Source organism: Pantherophis guttatus, chromosome 2 (assembly GCF_059756535.1).
Source record: "Pantherophis guttatus breed Tessera chromosome 2, ASM5975653v1, whole genome shotgun sequence".
NCBI lineage: Eukaryota > Metazoa > Chordata > Lepidosauria > Squamata > Colubridae > Pantherophis > Pantherophis guttatus.
This window is the reverse complement of record NC_142064.1, coordinates 246985345-247003895: the sequence shown is the minus strand read 5'-3', so window position 1 is coordinate 247003895 and position 18551 is coordinate 246985345. Positions and strand designations below refer to the sequence as shown.

Below are 18551 nucleotides of genomic sequence, written 5' to 3'. Positions count from 1 at the left end.
GATGTACAGCTGGGTGTCGTCAGCGTACTGATGGTACTCCACCCCGAAACCACGGATGATCTCGCCCAGCGGCTTCACATAAATGTTGAACAGGAGAGGCGAGAGGACCGACCCTTGCGGCACCCCACATATGAGGGGCCTCGGGGTCGACCTCTGTCCCCCTGTCAACACAGACTGCGACCGGTCAGAGAGAAAGGAGGAGAACCACCGCAACACAGTGCCTCCCACCCCTAACTCTTCCAACCGGTCTTATTAAAATAGGCCCACAATGTTTTTCTCCATACAGCAGATCTCCACCTCATCAACCTGTTCCCAGACTGAGCTGAAATTCAAGCCCTCCATATGTGATAACTTTTCCAGTGTCTTCCCCAGAATAATATATGATGATGATGATGATGATGATGATATCCATTCAGTCGTATCTCGTTCTTGGCGATTCTATGAGCCAGGTCTATCTACATCTTCTGATCTTGCACAACTTGAATAGTAGAAGTCTTATTATAATTGTCTCCTCTGGCCCATATGCCACTGCTTGAATTTCTGGGTTTCTTAACCTATAGTTATCCATTTGGGTCTTGTAGTATCTGAAATTGGAGGAAAGTATTACAATTGGTCAAGAGCAGGAATCCTTTCTAGGTTGATAAAAATATTGATCACAGCCATACAAAATGCAACTAAACCAGAATCCCGAGAAACAAAAAATAAAAAATAAAGAAATAACTACAGCAACTTTTGACAGTAAGCATATACAATATGCAAGGAAATTTAATTATTGAAGGAGTCCACCGAGGAAGGAAGTGAGCATGCATTTTAATGAAGGCAAATCAGATCATCATACCAACAGTCCTAGTGGAGTTGATCTTTCTCCAAGATGCAATTACTAGCTGGCCTGAACCCTGGGAATTTAAATGAAATTCTTAACATGAATACATTTCACATAACTTGTGAATAAATGTACTCTGCATTTATCACACTATTATCCCTCATTCCCAGTTTGAATAAAATGCATCAGAGAGTATGGAATGTAAATCGCCAGTCTATAAATAATTTTCCTTAGCTGTGTTGACTGATACTGGGTGTATTTTAGTCGTGGAGATTGTCACAAAATATATTGTTGAGCCACATACATGGATATATATGAATGAAGTATATAATTGGAGAGCTGGTTTGGTCTAGTGGTTAAGGTACCAGGCTAGAAAATGGAAGACTGCGAGTTCTAATCCTGCTTTAGCCATGAAAGCAGGCTTGAGTGACTTTGGGCCAGGCACACTCTCTCTCTCTCTCAACCCAACCCTCACAGTGTTGTTGCAGGGAAAATAGGAGGAGGGAGGTGTGTTCAATATGCCTTGGGTTGTTTATAAAAACAATGATGGAAATAAAATAAATAAATCTGAAATGTTTATGCCTGCTATAAAATGTTAACAATCTGAGTTATTTTCCCTTATATCTTAAGACGGGGGAGGGGTTGTCCCTTGAATTTAGGTCGTCCATGCCCCCCTGCCCCATTCATATCTACTTCCCAAAATTTTTACCATTGGTCATACTGGGGCAAGAATTCTGGAGTCCTATGTTACCACCAAGCTGGGAATCCTGCCTTTAAGTACTTTAAAGCTTTTTAGAACAGGTACATAGAACTAAGATTTCCAGAACATTATAGAATTTTAGCTGAAGAGAAGAATGGTGTAACTGGATTTTCATTATTCTTTCTCCTATGAAGACAATGCAGGATGAACTCTTGCATTCACCAACATTCGTTTCAGGAGTGATAGAAACCATGTAGTAGATGTAACGATGGTCACTAGGTCAGATAGTTCTGGGGTGGGGGAGGAAAACTCAACATAGAACATAGCCGTCTGCACAGAAGGTCCTCACAGTTGAATTTCTGGCCAGATGGGATTAAAAAAAGCTCACAGTATGATATCTTGAAAAGGCCGTGGCCCGCCAAGTGCGAGAGTAATTGAAAAAGATGAATCAATGATCTGGCTTTGTAAAAGGTGACTTTTGAAACTCACATAGATAAAAGAAATCTCCATGGTTTGATGAAAGTATATCTCAGAAAATTGGAGTTATTGAATAGGACATGACAATAGGAAGTCATTGAATTCATGCAGGATACTGTTTGAGAATCCCTGACAGCTGGTTGCCCATATCGTGCTTAAAAGACAGATGGGTTGTGCTACTCTCTAACTTTCCTTGCTGAAAATAGAAGGATAGAATATGTAGGTCTTCGGTTTAATTCACTAAAGTTGTTCATACTTTTAAGATTAAATCTTCTGCTTTTCTCCCCTTTTCTTAGGGTTATCTAGATTTCCTTCCACCTTTAGAATGTATCAAGTGGTTAATTTTTATATCATCTTTTAACATTAAAATGTACACTAAACAGCTAAACTTAATTAAACCAGAATATGGAATGAGCCCTTAATTAAATTGATTGATTATGGTATTCCCTATCATTGTTGTGTGTATGCACCACACGGTGCCAGCTAATCATTATTCTTTGTGTTATTGAACTGAGAACAGTTTCAAAGTTTCTTTTCAGTTCACTCCCTAGAATAAGCTCACCAATCCTATTTTTAAGTTCCAGGGCAATTTTCATTGTTCTTGATGAGTTGGCCTTTCAAACTTTCAGGGCTTCTGTTTTTATTGGTAATTACATAATTACGTGGATTTCTTATTTGAAAATAATTTATTATTTTTTTTAAAAAAAAACCCTTCTGTTATGTGTTCTTGCAACATTTTATCAAAGACATGCAAAGTAATTTTTTTTTCTTTCAAGTCAATACAATTCAGGCCATCCCATTTCCAGAAGGATATTGACAGAGTAAAGAGGGCTCAGAGTGGTAATAGGGAAGATACAAGGGATCTGAAAACATGCTCTATGACAGGGGTGTCGAACTCAAGGCCCACAGAACAGATCCGGCTCATGCGGAGCTTAGATTTGGCCTGTGGGGTCACCCTGGAAACAGTGCAGGACTGGCCCGCAGTGCCTCTGCCAGCAAAAATGGAGCTTGGGAGGCCTGAATGCAGCACTCCTGGGCTCTGTTTTCAGCTGTGATGGCCTCCTGCAGCCCTCTGCCAGCGAAAACAGAGCCCGGCAGGGCTGCTTGTGGCAGAGTGCTAGCAAAATAAACTACTAGCAAAACTGGCATTTGATCACACGAGTAACGTGAATCTGGCCATGCCCACCCCAACCATGCCCATCCCAGGCCCCCTGATGCAACCCTCAATGAAATTGAGCTTATCCTGCTCTATGAGGATAGGCTGAAGGAGCTTAGCATGTTTGGTCTGGAAAGAAGAAGATTGAGAGATGTTCTTAAGTTCTCTTCAGGAAGTGCAAGATTGTTTCGGATGTCAGATGACACCTTCTGCTTACTTGTGCTTCACTGCTAGGTGGTGACAGACTGCCATGAACTGTGGGAAGGGAGATGGAAAGGGGAATGCTTTGGAAATCGAAAATTGCTTTGGAAAAAATTGCTTTGGAAAACATCTCCTTGAGATGCTGCCTCAAGGTCACCTTGAGGGGGCTGATACCAAATTATACTTGACCTCACTGTTATGAAAATATCTTGCCTGAACCTGATTGGTTACCTTGGGGTGGGCAATGAGAGACAGTTAAGGGAGAGAAAAATAGATCTTCGGGAATTTGCCATGCAATTTTCAGTTCTGGCTTTGTACTACTACACTACACTTGCTCTCTAATAAACTATACCTTTCTCAACAAATGGAGCCAAGGATCATTTTTATTTAGAGATTTAAGTTGTGGCAGGTTTGATAGTTTGGGCTTGAACTAATCTCCAGACAGCCAGTTTGGCTTGGCCCTTTCCATGTTTTATTTTTATTTATTTATTAGTTAAGGTTGAGTATCAGGTCAGCCACCTTTTATATTTTTTCTTGCCCGTTTCAGAGAGGTTGGACTAGATGATCCTTGTTGCGCCTTCCAATTTTATGATTTCATGAAAAAAAAAGTATTGCATTACATTACAGTAACCATCAATAACGTTTTCCATTGATTGCTCAGGTGTATAATATTATTGAATTAACTTTCAGAACAGAACAATTTCTTCAGTCCCAGGAATTAGTCTTTTCCCCACCCCCCTCTGGCATATTTGATGGGGGAGATCAACTTGGGGATGGCAACAGGACCTGGCTGGGACCAGTTGCTTATCATGTGATATGACAATGTATGTTTTTATGCACACAAGACGCAAATGTTCACAGAGAATTGGAAATATCAGCTTCTATGTTTTAAAGGTTTGCCAGATATTATAACCCAAAGGTCCTCTGCCTGAGCTAATGAGTCCCCAGAGACAATGCTGAGACACTGGTGAAGAGTAGGCCAACTAACCTTCTGGAAGACTTGGGCAGATCTGCTCAAGACAAACAAACACTTTAATGATCTGAACTCCCCCAGATGGTTTACAGCGAAAGCATCACCTGGGACCTTGATATAATCTTCCCCCCAGCTGTCCATAACCTGCTGCATCCAGTTTCCTCAGAGACAGGGTTCTTAGGGAGGCCAACCTTCATCAATAAAAATAGAATGGGAAAGCTTCACTTATCAACACTTATCTGGAAGAGGTAACAGCTAGTAGGACTGGCATTTATTGAGTTCTTGACCTTTCTGGAAAATAGACATGAATTTTTTCATGTTCACTAATGATGTTTTCCTTTAAGAAAAGAAAGAAAATATACATTGTGTGCAGTGGTGAAATCCAAATTATTTTACTACCAGTTCTGTGGCCGTGGCTTGGTGGGCATGGTGTGCTGTGGCTTGGTGGATGTGGCAGGGGAAGGATACTGCAAAATCTCCATTTCACCCCACTCCAGGGGAAGGATATTGCAAATTCCCCATTCCCTCCCCACTCTGGGGCCAGCCAGAGGTGGTATTTTCCGATTCTCCAAACTACTCAAAATCTTCGCTACCAATTCTCCAGAACCTGTCAGAACCTGATGGATTTCACCCCTGAATGTGTGTTATGGAGGGCCTAGTTTTACTATCAAGTGAACTAGTTTTAAAGTAATGGTTAGAGTTCCTGCCTGGCCCAGAAAAGTGTGTGTCTGGTTTCATAGCAGGAGCAAAATTTAAATACTCTTTTTAGCAGAATAAAGGCAAACTAGATTTTATTAAATGTCTTTGTGAGTCAGAGGCTATAATTTATTTATAATTGTGCCTCAGAGGCACAGGATATCTGGCCAGTGAAATGTCTGGCAAGTGACTGGAGGTATAGGGCTGAAGGGGGTGTTTCATATTAGGAGGTAGGGTGGTTAAGAATAATAATAGGCCCGTTCACCTAACCCACTGATGTCAAATTTGCTGTGTCATGTTGCTATCATGTGATGTTTTGTGATGTTTTTCCCCATTGCAGAGTTGGGGTGGGTGTAACACATCTGGCCTGTGGGCTGCCAGTTTGAGACCCCTGAGTCCTAACCCTTCTGTCAGGCCTGGAAGCCATCTTTTTTGTTGGATCTTCAGGCCTGCCACATTTACTACTGTGGGAAACTGGGAGGGGGGATTGTATAGAGCATGGGTGATATATAGTCATAATAACATTCCTTTTTCAGAGAGTCAAGGACATCTTGCCCTGCACCTGGATGGCTGGAACTGGGAGGCATCTCCAGTTGGGACGGTGCTTTGATTGGACCATGTGTTAGACATGTGGGTGTTGGGCAGGGATTTGAACTTCCCTTTGGGTGGGAAAACCTGGAAACTTTCAGATTCGGGTTTTCCCAGATGGGCCAATATGACATTTTTAATAAAATGGAATTTTAAGGAAACTCAAACCTTGGAGTTTTCTTCCATTACTTGGAACCCTGACACCTTCCTTTATTTCCACTTTCCCGATAAAAATAAAATCTTAAGATTTTTAGGAACCACCACAGAGGAAACTACTACCTGGGTTTAAAACTGCATATACTGTAACTGCATATAAAACTGCATATAAACATGCAACAAACCTCACCCTCACTGATCATGTTACCTTGTTAGCTTATGAAATGTCTGCAAGCAAACAACCAGACTGAGAGAGCACCAAAGACTCTTGGCGCAGATATTGTCTTTGAACAATAAAAGAACCAAAGTTGGCCTTTCTGCTAGTAATCATGTTATATAAAGTTGCGGCTATTACAATATCCATATGATTAGCACAACAAGAATAATTGATTGGTTATTAGCAGCACAGCAATTGCTGAGATAAGGATATTGAGATAAAGAGGGTGATACTAAAACAATGGCTTATTGACTTAGTTCAGTATTTTTAAACTTTGGCAAATTTATGTTGTTTGGATTTTGATTCCCAGATTTCCCTAGCCAGCATGCTGGCTAAGAATTCTGGAAGTTGAAGTCGAGACTTCTTAAAATTGCCAAGGTGGACAGACACTGACTTAGACCAAGGCTGTGTTCTTTGAATAAAATAGCATTAGCTCCAGTGGTGAAATGTAAAATTTGTTACTACCGGTTCTGTGGGTGTGGCTTGGTGGGGGGAGGGGTGAAATGTGACTGGGTGGGCGTGGCCAACTTTATTTTTTTTACTTTTAAAAGCATTTTTTCTACAACCTTTTCGTCAGAGGCTTTTGTTTTCTTTTAAAAGCATTTTTTTTTGCTTTTAAAAGAAAAAAAAGCCTCTGACGATCAGGCAACTCAACTGGGATTGTCAGAGACTTTTAAAAGCATTTTTTCTACAACTTCTTCGGCTGAAGAGGTTGTAAAAAAATGCTTTTAAAAGGCTCTGAGGATCAGGCAAATCAGCTGGAACCGTCAGAGCCTTTTTAAAGCATTTTTTTCTACAATCTCGAAGAGGTTGTAGAAAAAATGTTTTTAAAAGCCTCTGACGATCCCAACTGAGCCATGCGATCATCAGAGGATTTTTTTTTTTTTTTACTTTTAAAAGCATTTTTTCTTCAGCTGAAAAAATGCTTTTAAAAGTAAAAAAAAAAAGCCTCTGATGATCGCGCTGTTCAGCTGGGCATGGGGGGAGGGGCAGGGATTTCTGTTACCGGTTCTCCGAACTACCCGCCACCATCGCGGTTTACAGAGTCAGCATATTGCACCCAAGAATCTGGGTCCTCATTTTTACCAACATTAGAATGGATGGAAGACTGAGTCAACCTTGAGCAGGTGAGAATTGAACTGCCGAACTGCAGTCAGGAGAAGTAACTTGCAGTAATGCATTCTAACCACTGTGCCACTATGGCTCATGGTATAAAAAAGTTACTATTCTCCAGGTGTTTTTGTTTAATGGTCTTATTTCCCAGCATTATACCTGTCCCTAATCAACATTCCTATGTCTAAATGTTTTTATGGTTGAGCTGATAGTTTATGTTCCCTGGGAAAGTAGGATTGAGTAAAAGTAATTTACTTGTCTTGACTAATGCCATTTTCATCCCCCTTCAAGAGCAAAGCATTGATTATTTATGTGCATAGAGAGTAGTTATCCACATAAATAATTATACAAAGAACTAATTTTGTCAAAGTGATTCATTGTCTGAATCATTTATAACATGAATTTATACACCTTTATTTGGGGAGGTTGCCTGGTGAAAAAGTACCAATAAGGGGTACCTGCATTAAAAAAAACAAATAACCCTGCTTCTTGAGCTATCCAAAATGGATTTTTCAAATAGAATAGAATAGAATAACAGAGTTGGAAGGGACCTTGGAGGTCTTCTAGTCCAACCCCCTGCTTAGGCAGGAAACCCTACACCACTTCAGACAAATGGTTATCCGACATCTTCTTTAAAAATTTCCAGTGTTGGAACATTCACAACCTCTGGAGGCATGTTGTTCCACTGATTAATTGTTCTAACTGTCAGGAAATTTCTCCTTAGTTCTAAGTTGCTTCTCTCCTTGATTAATTTCCACCCATTGCTTTTTGTTCCTGGCCTCAGGTGCTTTGGAGAATAGCTTGACTCCCTCTTCTTTGTGGCAGCCCCTGAGGTATTGAAACACTGCTATCATGTCTCCCCAAATAATTGTTCTAAAAGATAAAAACTGCTTTGGAATTGAATGAAATGGATCATCATGTCAGAGTCGGTTCGAGTATCTCAAATTGCAAGGGAAAGCTTGAGTGGGAGTTTGAGATGGATGACTACTTCCTTCAGACAGGAGTGAATGGTTGTGTAAAAGAATGCCACAGGTACAGATGCCCTCCATATTGTTCACAGACTGTGTGTGACAGCCAAATTCAGAGTGACCAGCTCCCCCACCTCCCCCATGTTTTATTTCACCCTTGTTGACAGCGGGTGACTTTCTTTAAGTAGTAATTTTTTTAAAAAAGAGGAAAAAGGGAGAGCTTCTGAGATAGATGGAGAACTTAGTTGAGGTCACCACAGCGTGGGGCCAATAAGAACAATCCTTAGGTGATTGACCTCAGTTTAGATAGAGAAAACATTTTACAGAAACCACTTAAATTCCAGATAAGTCATACATACTTCTATTCCCCATTTCCACATCTACCTGCAATTTAAAAAAAAAAATACTTTTGCATTTTTTAAAACCTTTTTTCCCCACCACAAAAAATATTTTTGGACACTATGTTGATCCTGCTTTGAGATTATGGTTTGTTTTTTTTGTTTTTGTTTTTTTACAGGAGAATTTTCTTGCAAAATTCAGAGTGGTGAGAAAAAAAACAATTGTTAACCGCAACACAACCCACATACTAATTCAACAAGTTCATTTTAGGATGATTTATGTGTTTTATCACTAATGGTGTGAACATTTAGCTGAAAGGTCCCCTTGACCTCCAAAAAGACAGCGAAAGTGGGTTGTAGGTGGTATTTTGTAGCTGCCTTTATAACCATGAACTACCTAGAATCTGAGGCTCTCCATAAATTATTTGCATGCAACTAATTTTTACTAATAGAAAGGGAAGCTTTCTATAGAAAAAAAAAATCCTCTCTGTTTAAATGGCTCTGACTGTCATTTCATGGCAGTTCAAGCAGGAGACCCTACACCATTTCTCACAGATGGCAGTCCAGTCTCTTCTTGAAAGCTTCCAGTGATGAAGCTCCCACAACTTCCGAAGGCAAGTTGTTCCTTTGGTTGATTAGTTGTGGAAGACTCATGGACATGCTGTCAGTTGTGGAAGACTCTCTGTTAACTTCTTGTGATGGAAGTAAAAAGGTCTTTGGGATTTTTTTGTTCTTTCCCTTTTTGCATTCAACTCTCCAACAGAAAAATAAGAGGCGAGGTGGTTGAGTCGTGTTTATTTTATAAATGCATCCACCGCTCACAAGGTTTCGTTCATTAATTGCGCAACGGAGCATTTACAATGTATTTTAAATGGCCTTTCCTCCTTTACCAGCTCCCAAAAGGGTTTTCCAGTTCTTGAACTGATGAGTGATCCATAAACAAGTCCCTAATGCCTGCCTGCGTTCTCAGCTGTTCAATTAGAAATTGGGAATTCAAGTGGCTGTTTTATTTTATAACGACAGCCATCAATGTCAATTCCATGCTTGGCCTAAAACAACAACAAAAGGGAAACATTGTTCCCCTCCCGCTAAAGTTTAGTGACATCAGATCAATGCAGCAAAGGCTTGTGGAAGGCAATAAGACTGCTGCTATGGTAAATAGTTGGTCTTCCAGGCCACCAAAATTTTCATCATATGATACAATAACCCAAAGGTAAAAGGGCAGAAGTCCTGGAAATCACCATACATCAATGTTTTTCAACCATGGCAACTTCAAGATGTATGGACTTCAACTTCTAGAATTCCCCAGCTGGCTGGGGAATTCTGAGAGTTGAAGTCCACACATCTTAAAGTTGCCAAGGTTAGAATATAATATAATATAATATAATAACAAAGTTGGAAGGGACCTTGGAGGTCTTCTAGTCCAACCTCCTGCCCAGGCAGGAAACCCTGCATCACTTCACACCAGTGTTGAAAAACACTTCCACCAAAAAGTGCCGCCCTTCTTATTGATGTGTTTATCAATGGAGGGACATCATTAACTATATTACTATTGTTGATGTGCTATTTTTCCTCTGGCGTGGGATTTTCACTACACCAAGTTCTAAATGGTATACATGCGAAGATGTAAAGGTCATTTGCCTACAGCTCGCTATTAAGTTGGAGAGCAAATTTATATCAGCAGCTGATATCATCTAGGATGGTAATGTAGCTATTACTAAAAAAGAAAAAAGAAAGAAAGAAATATAACCCCAGAGAAGAGAACAAAAATGGTGTACTGTGGCACAAAAATTGCATATGTTGATTTCATAGGCAAGCTGCACCCTAGGAAAGTCTCAGCAAATGGAAACACCTAGCTAATGTTGGCTGATCAGCTAATATTTTAATGACCTAAGAAATCAAGAAAATATCCTGTAATAAGCTGGTACCTAACATTACAGTATCCATAATACTGCCAAGAAAAGTGCATTAATTGGAAAGTGACTCAGGTCAGGAGTATCTTTATTTTTTCAGAAAGAAGCACCATGGTTTGAGTAGAAATATCAAGGATGTATAGAAAGTCAAGATGGTGGCCATGATTATATCATTGAAAATTGCCCCTCTTTTGGAGAATTCTGGGAATTGAAGTCCATGCATCTTATAGTATCCAAAGTTGAGAATAACTGCTCTAAGCACATCCAGGAAGGTGTGCTTCTGATTTCCTCTCTGTTCTGAAATTAGACAAACCATTTATAAGGAGATGTGCTGTTGGAGTGGTGCAGTGGCCTAGAGGTGGAACTCTCATCTCACAATCAGGAGGCTGTGAGTTCAATCCTAGGTAGAGGCAGATATTTCTCTCTCAGGGCACAATGAGCATATATCTGCTGAACAAATCTCCACATTGGTGTCAGGAAGGGCATCCGGCCAGTAAACACTCTGCTAGCTCCATTCAGTTGCCCAGACTCCACCCCGCAAGGAATTATGGGGTCGTTAAACGATGGTGATGATCATCTACAGTATAAAGAGCTGTGCCATTGCTACTGACTTCCATTCTGCAAAATACTTTGCCACCTTATTTTTCCAGGCATGAGGTCAAACCTGGTTCTTGCAGATTTTATTTAGCGGCTCTTATTTGCCTTCTTCCTGCTGACTAATATTTTAAAAGTATCCATAATATCACCTCTCTTCCCTCTCTTGGTTTTACATGCAAATTGGGATTGTTTAAATTCAGCTTGTAATTCTTTCCGAGAATCACTTCGAATGCTATTTGAGGAGAAGAGAAGGATAACAAGAAATGAAATGAATTAAGTACACAACAGCCGCTTTTCTTGTAGAAATGGTTATGAATGGAGAGATATTGCTTTTCTGGATATTTGTTTTGCACCGTCTCGGTATTATTTTACTTTTAAATTATTTTCTATTGTACACTGCCCAGAGTCAGGATGAAATTGGGCAGCCTGTAAGTTTAATAAACAAACACTTTTAACCTTTTCCCAAGCCTTGTTACTGTACTGTTTTCCAAAACAGCTGAACAACCTGTTTAGCATACCAAGGGTGGAAGTTCCTTTATATTAGCAATCCTGAACTGACAACTGAAGCTTGCAGGATCAAGAGGAGTTGAAACCCAAACTTCCTTCTCTGAAGCAGCTGAGCTATGACTCTCAACCTTCTGAAGCTTACTAGAAAAATTGAAAACCTCTCCCTATGTTGGCTGCTTCAGGAAGACATCACACTGAGATGTTTAAAGAACCGATAGCCCTACCTTTTGATTGCAGTGAACAGTTTGAGGGGAAAGAAATAACATATTTTTAAGCACCTCCCTATGTTTTATGGACTTGGGGAATTGTGGCAGCCCCCAATACTGCCTGGCTTAAAAACATGCTTGTTTAGGCTAGGCGGTTGCAGAATAACAATTGCTGCAGGACTCGGCCATCTAGTATAAAGTTTTTGCTTTAAAAAAATGGGTTTGAATTTGTTCTACAGCTAAACACTGTGCGATTAATCAATTTTATGGTTTTATTTTCGGGTAGAGTGTTTTAGTGAAGATCATTTATTGTTTTTCCACAGTACATCGCTCTGGACTCCCTGCAGTAGAAGTCTGGTATACAGTACCAACAAAATAATAAATATATAAATAGAACACCCTTTGCTTTTTTTTTTCCATTTCAGGAACAGAAATTTATTTTATTAAAAAAAATCAATCTCTCGTGTTTGAAAGCTGGCTAGGTAACTTTGGCCCAGTTGTTGTGGGGAAAATAGAGGGCAGGAATACTAGGTATATTTGCTGACTTGAGATATTTGTGCATGTGTATGTCTATCACAGTTGGGATAAAAATCTAATAACAATAAACACATGATTATACTTCTTCCCTGTTCAAAAGGATACACTATATTTCATTCTGCATGAATCTTCTAAATGTCTTCAAATGTAGTTTCGCTTGGAGCAGATGTTTGACAGGCTCCAGACTGAATGTTACTTCTGGATGCTTTTTCTACATTTATTCAAGTTCCCCAGATAAGAAGCCAGCACAGGTTTAGATATTTTTTTCTTTTTCCAATGCATGTCACAGAAGATAGAGTTTGAGTTTGTAAGATCCACTGAACCACAAACAAAACAACCATGCTGTGGCCTAAAATTGGGTAAGACAAAGTTTTTGTTCTGTGTTGTTCTTATTATAGCAATAGCACTTAGACTTATACACTGCTTCATAGTGCTTTACGGTCCTCTCTGAGTGGTTTACAAATATCGCCCCCAACAATCTGGGTCCTCAATTTACCAACCATGGAAGGATGGAAGGCTGGGTCAACATTGAGCCTGTCAGGATCGAACTGCTAGCAGTTGGCAGAATTAGCTTGCAATACTGCAATCTAACCATTGTGCCACCATGGCTGTTATTATGATTTCCTGCATAGTTAGCCAGATGTTTAGACTGGATTTGGCATTTTTATCCACCTATCAAGTGCTTCACAAGGACCTGGGATAAGTAAATATTGTTTGATGTTGTTAAAGGATATAACAACATCAGCACAGGATGTAAGGTGCTCCAAGTAAAGCTGCCTTTTGCAATTGATTGATGGTGATTTTGTCAATGCTGATCATATTCAATGGTGCTCCAGATGTTTTGGAGTTGCACCCAATGTGCCTACCTTTGCTTTCTTTTGCCATAGTTATTCTACTCCTATTTGCAGATCTTTGTATTTTGTGATTTTCTCCAGTTCTTTTTCTTCTATTCTGCTGTCTTTAGATACTGCCACATCCACTATGCTGACTTGTTTTTGTCTTTCTTATCAACTATTGTTTATTGTTATTATTGCCTTTGAGTCAATACTGACTCTTGGCAATTGCCTGGACAAGTTCCTAGGGTTTTCCTGGTAACATTTCAGGAGTGGTTTGCCTTTGCCTCCTCCTTCCTAGGGCAGGAAGGAGACAATGAGAGACAATGACTGGCCCAAAGTCACCCTTGGTGTCTAAGGCAGGACTAGAACTCACAAACTCCCAGTTTCTAGCTTGATGCTTTAACCACTATATCATACTGGTTCTCTTCTCAGACAAACCCAGAAAAAAAATCATAATTATCTTAGTCTTGGTTGAGTACTGTAAGCTGTAGAAATACAGGAAGAGTATGATATAAATCAATAAAGTAAGCCAAATCTAGTATTTCCCTCCTTTTCAGTATTTTAGAACAGTGTTAAGGCCCGTTGGTGGGGTGCTTAGATCTAGCCCATGAGGCTGACCTGGAAACATCAAAGGACTGGCCCACGGTGCCTCTTACAGCAAAAATGGAGCTTGGGAGGGCCACCTGAGGCACTCCCGAGCTCCATTTTAGCTGGTAGAGGTTTGCAGAAAGCTGTTGCAGTTGAAAACGGAGCTCAGGAGCCCGTTTTCACTGGCAAAGTGCTTGAACCACCACAGGTGCCCCTGACTTGAGTGACATCAAGTTGCCACATCCACCCTGGCCATGCCCACCCAAGACCCCCAAGGTCAAACACAACCCTGGTGCAGCCCTCAATGAAATTGAGTTTGGCATCCCTATTTTAGAGTGCCTGAAGATATAAGCAAATCTAAAAAATTGGGGGAAAAAATTCTGGAAGAAGGCCAACCATGACAAGAAATCACCATGGCAGTCCTTAGAATACTAGGATCCCAACACATCTGGAGTTGCCAGATGTGGGGGGAAGAATCATCTAAAATTACACCTGATTTTTCTAAGTTGGAACTAGGCAACCCTGCTTAGGTCTGATGAATAAATGCACCAAGCGCATCAATATTGTAACGTAACCAGACAAATCAACCATGAAAAAGAAGTTGTTGTATTTTTTGGGAGAAGCAAATAAACTAAGAAACACTCAATTCTTGTATTGATTCATCGCCATGAAGCATTATGACTGGTTTTTCACTAGTTTCTCCAATGCTGTTTATCAAGAGCATAGCAATCACAAAGTGTGTGCATACTTGTGTGTTTATATATGTGCTTGTGTGTGAGAGGGGGAAAAAAAGAGAGAGAATCCTTCCTTGCTTTAAAAAGGATTACACAGCAGCCACTCTAACTAATAGTGGGCCTCCCATTGCTAAATACTGGTCAAGTTCTGTCTTTTTGAGGAGGCTATTTTCAGAAATGCAATTACTCTGTGGGAATTATAAGGACTCTAGAAGCCAAATGCTGGCACAGCTAAAGAAAGAAGCAGATAGTTAAACTTCCTGACTTGGTTAAATAAATGAAGTTGGCCTATCACACAAGTCAAAGTCTTAAGTTCTAGTGCTTTTGCTTTGACATAACACTCAGCCATGCTGTGGTCCTGCTTAGATGGTGAAAGAAAGATTAATATGGTCTGATCTCTTAATATTCCTCATCCAACTACTGACACCAGCCCAGGGAAAATGCTTCTAACCACTTAAACATCAATCTATTGCTCTGCCTCTTGGTGGGGATTTTTTTTCTCTCTCTCCACCATTTCCCAGAGATTGAGACACTACAGAAGTTTTTTTTTTTTTTAATGGTTTAAGTGATAGAGACAAAGATCCAAAATGATTTGCTTTAGGCAAGGAAGGAAGGAAGGAAGGAAGGAAGGAAGGAAGGAAGGAAGGAAGGAAGGAAGGAAAAGAGAAGGAAGGAAAGAGGAAGGAAGAAAGAGAGAGAGAGAGAAAAAGAAAGAAAGGAAAAGAAGGAAGGAAGGAAAATAAAAAGGAATGAAGGAAGAGAAAGGAAGAGAGAGAAAAGAAGGAAGGAAGGGAAAGAGAAGGAAGGAAGGAAGGAAAAGAGAAGGAAGGAAAAGAGGAAGGAGAAAGAGAAAGAGAGAGAGAGAAAGAAAGAAAGGAAAAGAAGGAAGGAAGGAAAAGAAAAAGGAATGAAGGAAGAGAAAGGAAGAGAGAAAAAAGAAGGAAGGAAGGAAAAGAGAAGGAAGGAAGGAAAAGAGGAAGGAAGGAAGAGAAAGAGAGAGAGAGAAAGAAAGAAAGGAAAAGAAGGAAGGAAGGAAAAGAAAGAGGAATGAAGGAAGAGAAAGGAAGAGAGAGAAAGGAAGGGAGGGAGGGAGGGAGGAAGGAAGGAGAGGGGGAAAGTTTTATTTAAATGTCAAATTATTTTTTATAAATATGATTATTTCCCATGAAATAATAAATAGAATAAATAATAACTAGATGTCATCTTAGTCCAAAGGCCAAGAATGTACACCATACTTTTCTCCTATTATACTGAAGATTAGAAACCCTGTCTTGTCTGATGCTTATAGCAATTATGCCTTGAGTGGCCCATATGTCATTGGGAGTTGGCAATACCTCATTGTGGTGGAGAGTCTTGCATGCTGTAGTGAGCCTCCCACAATCATGGCAAAAGAAGGCCAAGATATCACCTAAGATGAGAGAGCTGAAGAGATTTCAAAAATATGATATATCCAACTAGGTCTGCTTTAGCTTCAGCCCCAGAGGCTTTGCAATTAATTCCATCTGAATGGCTTATAATTAGATAACAAGGGACAGAAATGGGTTTCTAAGGGCCTTTTTTCTTTTTTTTGGACAGTGGAACCAAGGCTGAAGAGTTCAAAACAATTTTCTGCCACGCTTCATCCTGAGCTCCATAGATGTGGGAGCACTCAGCCTGTTTGCCAAGAGTTTAAAATGAGAAATTTCAAGGGCTATTGAGCGCTCTGTGAATTTTCACAGGAGTTCAGCGCAAACTTATTTAGCACAGGTGTTGGGGTAATTGTGATGCATTGAGAGAATTTGTAATGCTCAATGGTCCTCCAAGGTCCACCTGCTGAAGACGATGGTTTAAGTAGTAGAGTAGTGGGATACCGGGGATGGGGTGTGTGTGAGGAATGCTGTCATATGCCACAATTTTGGTGATAGGGTATCCTTCTTGGTTTTTCAGCCTTGCTACCACTGGACCGTATTTCTCAAAACTCCCAAACTAGAGTGCGAGACTCAGTACATTTAGACAAATGAACAAATTGAACTTTTAGCCAAGCTCACTTAAGGGACAAGGATTTCATTCAAGTTTACTAAACTAATTTGATAGCTTTGCTTTATTCTTGGGTGTAAAGGGAGAAGTGAGGGGTAGCTAATATCACTGCAAGTCTTCCGTGATTAATTTGATTCAGAGCACAAAACACACCCACTCGCACACCCACACTCTTTTTCTAATGGTGTTGTGGCTTTGTAAAAAGGAGGAAGGTTTCAACTGAATATTTCACAAGAGAAAAAGAAAGTGCATTCGCATACAAAACTCTGGTTTTTAGGCCAGTGCCTTAACAGCTGCATGAAACTCTGTCTAGTTCTCTGTTTCTTTTCTGCTTCAATTAACACCCACTATAATTCCTAAAAATGTTCCATAAGAAAGAGAGACAAAAACTTTTAAGATAACGTATGCATCTGAACTACAGCTTCTCTTCATTTTGTTTTAGTCTTTTGATAGTGTTGTGGCCCGCCAGTGGCCTGCGCGGATTGTTGCTGATTCCGATGATGAGGAGGCTGGTGTGGTGCTGCGCCAGCAGCCTGTGCAGCTGGCGCTCGAGTGGGACAGCGAGGAGGCTGGAGAAGATGTGGTGCCAGAGGCAGGAATTCAGCCAGGGCCTTCAGAACCTCCAGAGGCTCCTTTAAGTGAAGAGGATGAAGAGGAGGAGCCTCTTCTCAATGTACGGGCGCGCAGAGCTGCCAAAAGGCAGGAGTGGCTCCTCAGGAGGAGGTCTCCTCGAGAGTAAGGCTTGGGGCTAATTGGCCACACCCTTAGCCTATTTAAGAAAGAACACAGCTTGTAACAAGCTGCAGGAAACAACTTTAGTTCGCTAATCATCCTGTTGGGATTTCTCTGCAACCTTGTTTCTGGGCTTTCTGCCAACTCCAGTAAGACTCTGACTATCTTATCTGTGGAATTCTGGCAGGCTGTTAAGAACGCTTATTAACAGCCGGCATTTGCTAAAACTGTGTTATTTGAGTAAACTAAGTTTTGTTCAGAGTTTGTGTGTGCTGTGTGTCTTTGGGATCAATAGCAGAACAGATAGTTTATAAAAACAGATGTTGGCCATACTCACTCCTTTTCGCTTGGTGGAAAAACTGGTGATACAGCAACTGTTTTTTTTGTGTGTGTGTTTTAAAGTTTTTTTTAATTTTTTTCTAATAGATATTGAAAAGCACAAACCATAAAGCACAACAGAAAAGAATCAAGGAAAGCAAAAAGGAGGTGGAAAAAAGATTTACAAATTAGAAAATTGAACCACAATCTGAAAAACTTCTACATTAATTCAGAAGTCAGGGAACAGTTAATATATTTCAGTCTATTGCCTGACTAGGTGGTTCAGTGGCTAAGACACTGAGATTGTCAATCAGAAAGGTCGGCAGTTTGGCGGTTCGAATACCTAGTATAGGTCTCCTGCATGAGCAGGGGGTTGGACTAGATGACCTCCAAGGTCCATTCCAACTCTGTTACTGTTACTTTAAGAATCTTGTAAAAAAGTGAAAGCCAAACCTCTCCAGGTCCATCTGCAGAAGGAATAGCTTCCAAGTTGAATTAAATTCTGTATCAGACTTATTTTTCAAATACAAAGTTATTTTTGACATTGATGCATAGTCCTGCAGTGAAGTTTACCGTTCTGCTAAAAAGGGAATTATATGTGATTTCCAATAAGCAGCATGAAATATCCTAGCAGCTGTTATCATGTGCAGAGCTCACTCTGTGTACTTTGTAGGAATACAAGACTTAGTGATGCTTAACCGAAAAACAGCTGGCAGAAAAGAGAATTCCACCTTTAAGATCTCTTTCATTCTACCATAAATTGCTTTCCAGAATTGTTGAACTTTTTATAACATTGCCACCAAACAAGAATGGTATGGCTTGATTACTGCATTTCCTGCCATTTCTGGAAAATGAATGGTATCTTTTGGCTATCAACACTACAGTAATATACCAACGGTAAAACAACATGTGCCAGGTTAAGTTCATAGTAAAACTAATACCCCAAATTTTTATGGAATAGGTTGACTCCAGAGGTTGTGAATGCTCCATCACTGGAGGCTTTCAAAAAGAGAATGGAGAGCCATTTGTCTGTAGGTTCTCCTGCTCAAGATGGGGGTTGAATTAGAAGACCTCCTAGGCCCCTTCCAACTCTATTATTCTAAGATTCTACAATAATCATTTTCCACCCATCCATTTTGTTGATTCCACCCACCATCCATT

General features: G+C 40.2%; 1 long non-coding RNA gene across 1 annotated transcript in view; it reads left to right on the top strand.

The window, feature by feature from the left end:
* The window catches only part of LOC148115566 (uncharacterized), a 45409-nt gene extending 28503 nt beyond the window's left edge, over window positions 1-16906 (top strand). Inside the window, exon 3 of the long non-coding RNA XR_015731974.1 lies at window positions 16783-16906. This is a non-coding gene — a long non-coding RNA (uncharacterized LOC148115566). The remainder of the gene's footprint in view (window positions 1-16782) is intronic.
* Window positions 16907-18551: the final 1645 nt, after the last annotated feature.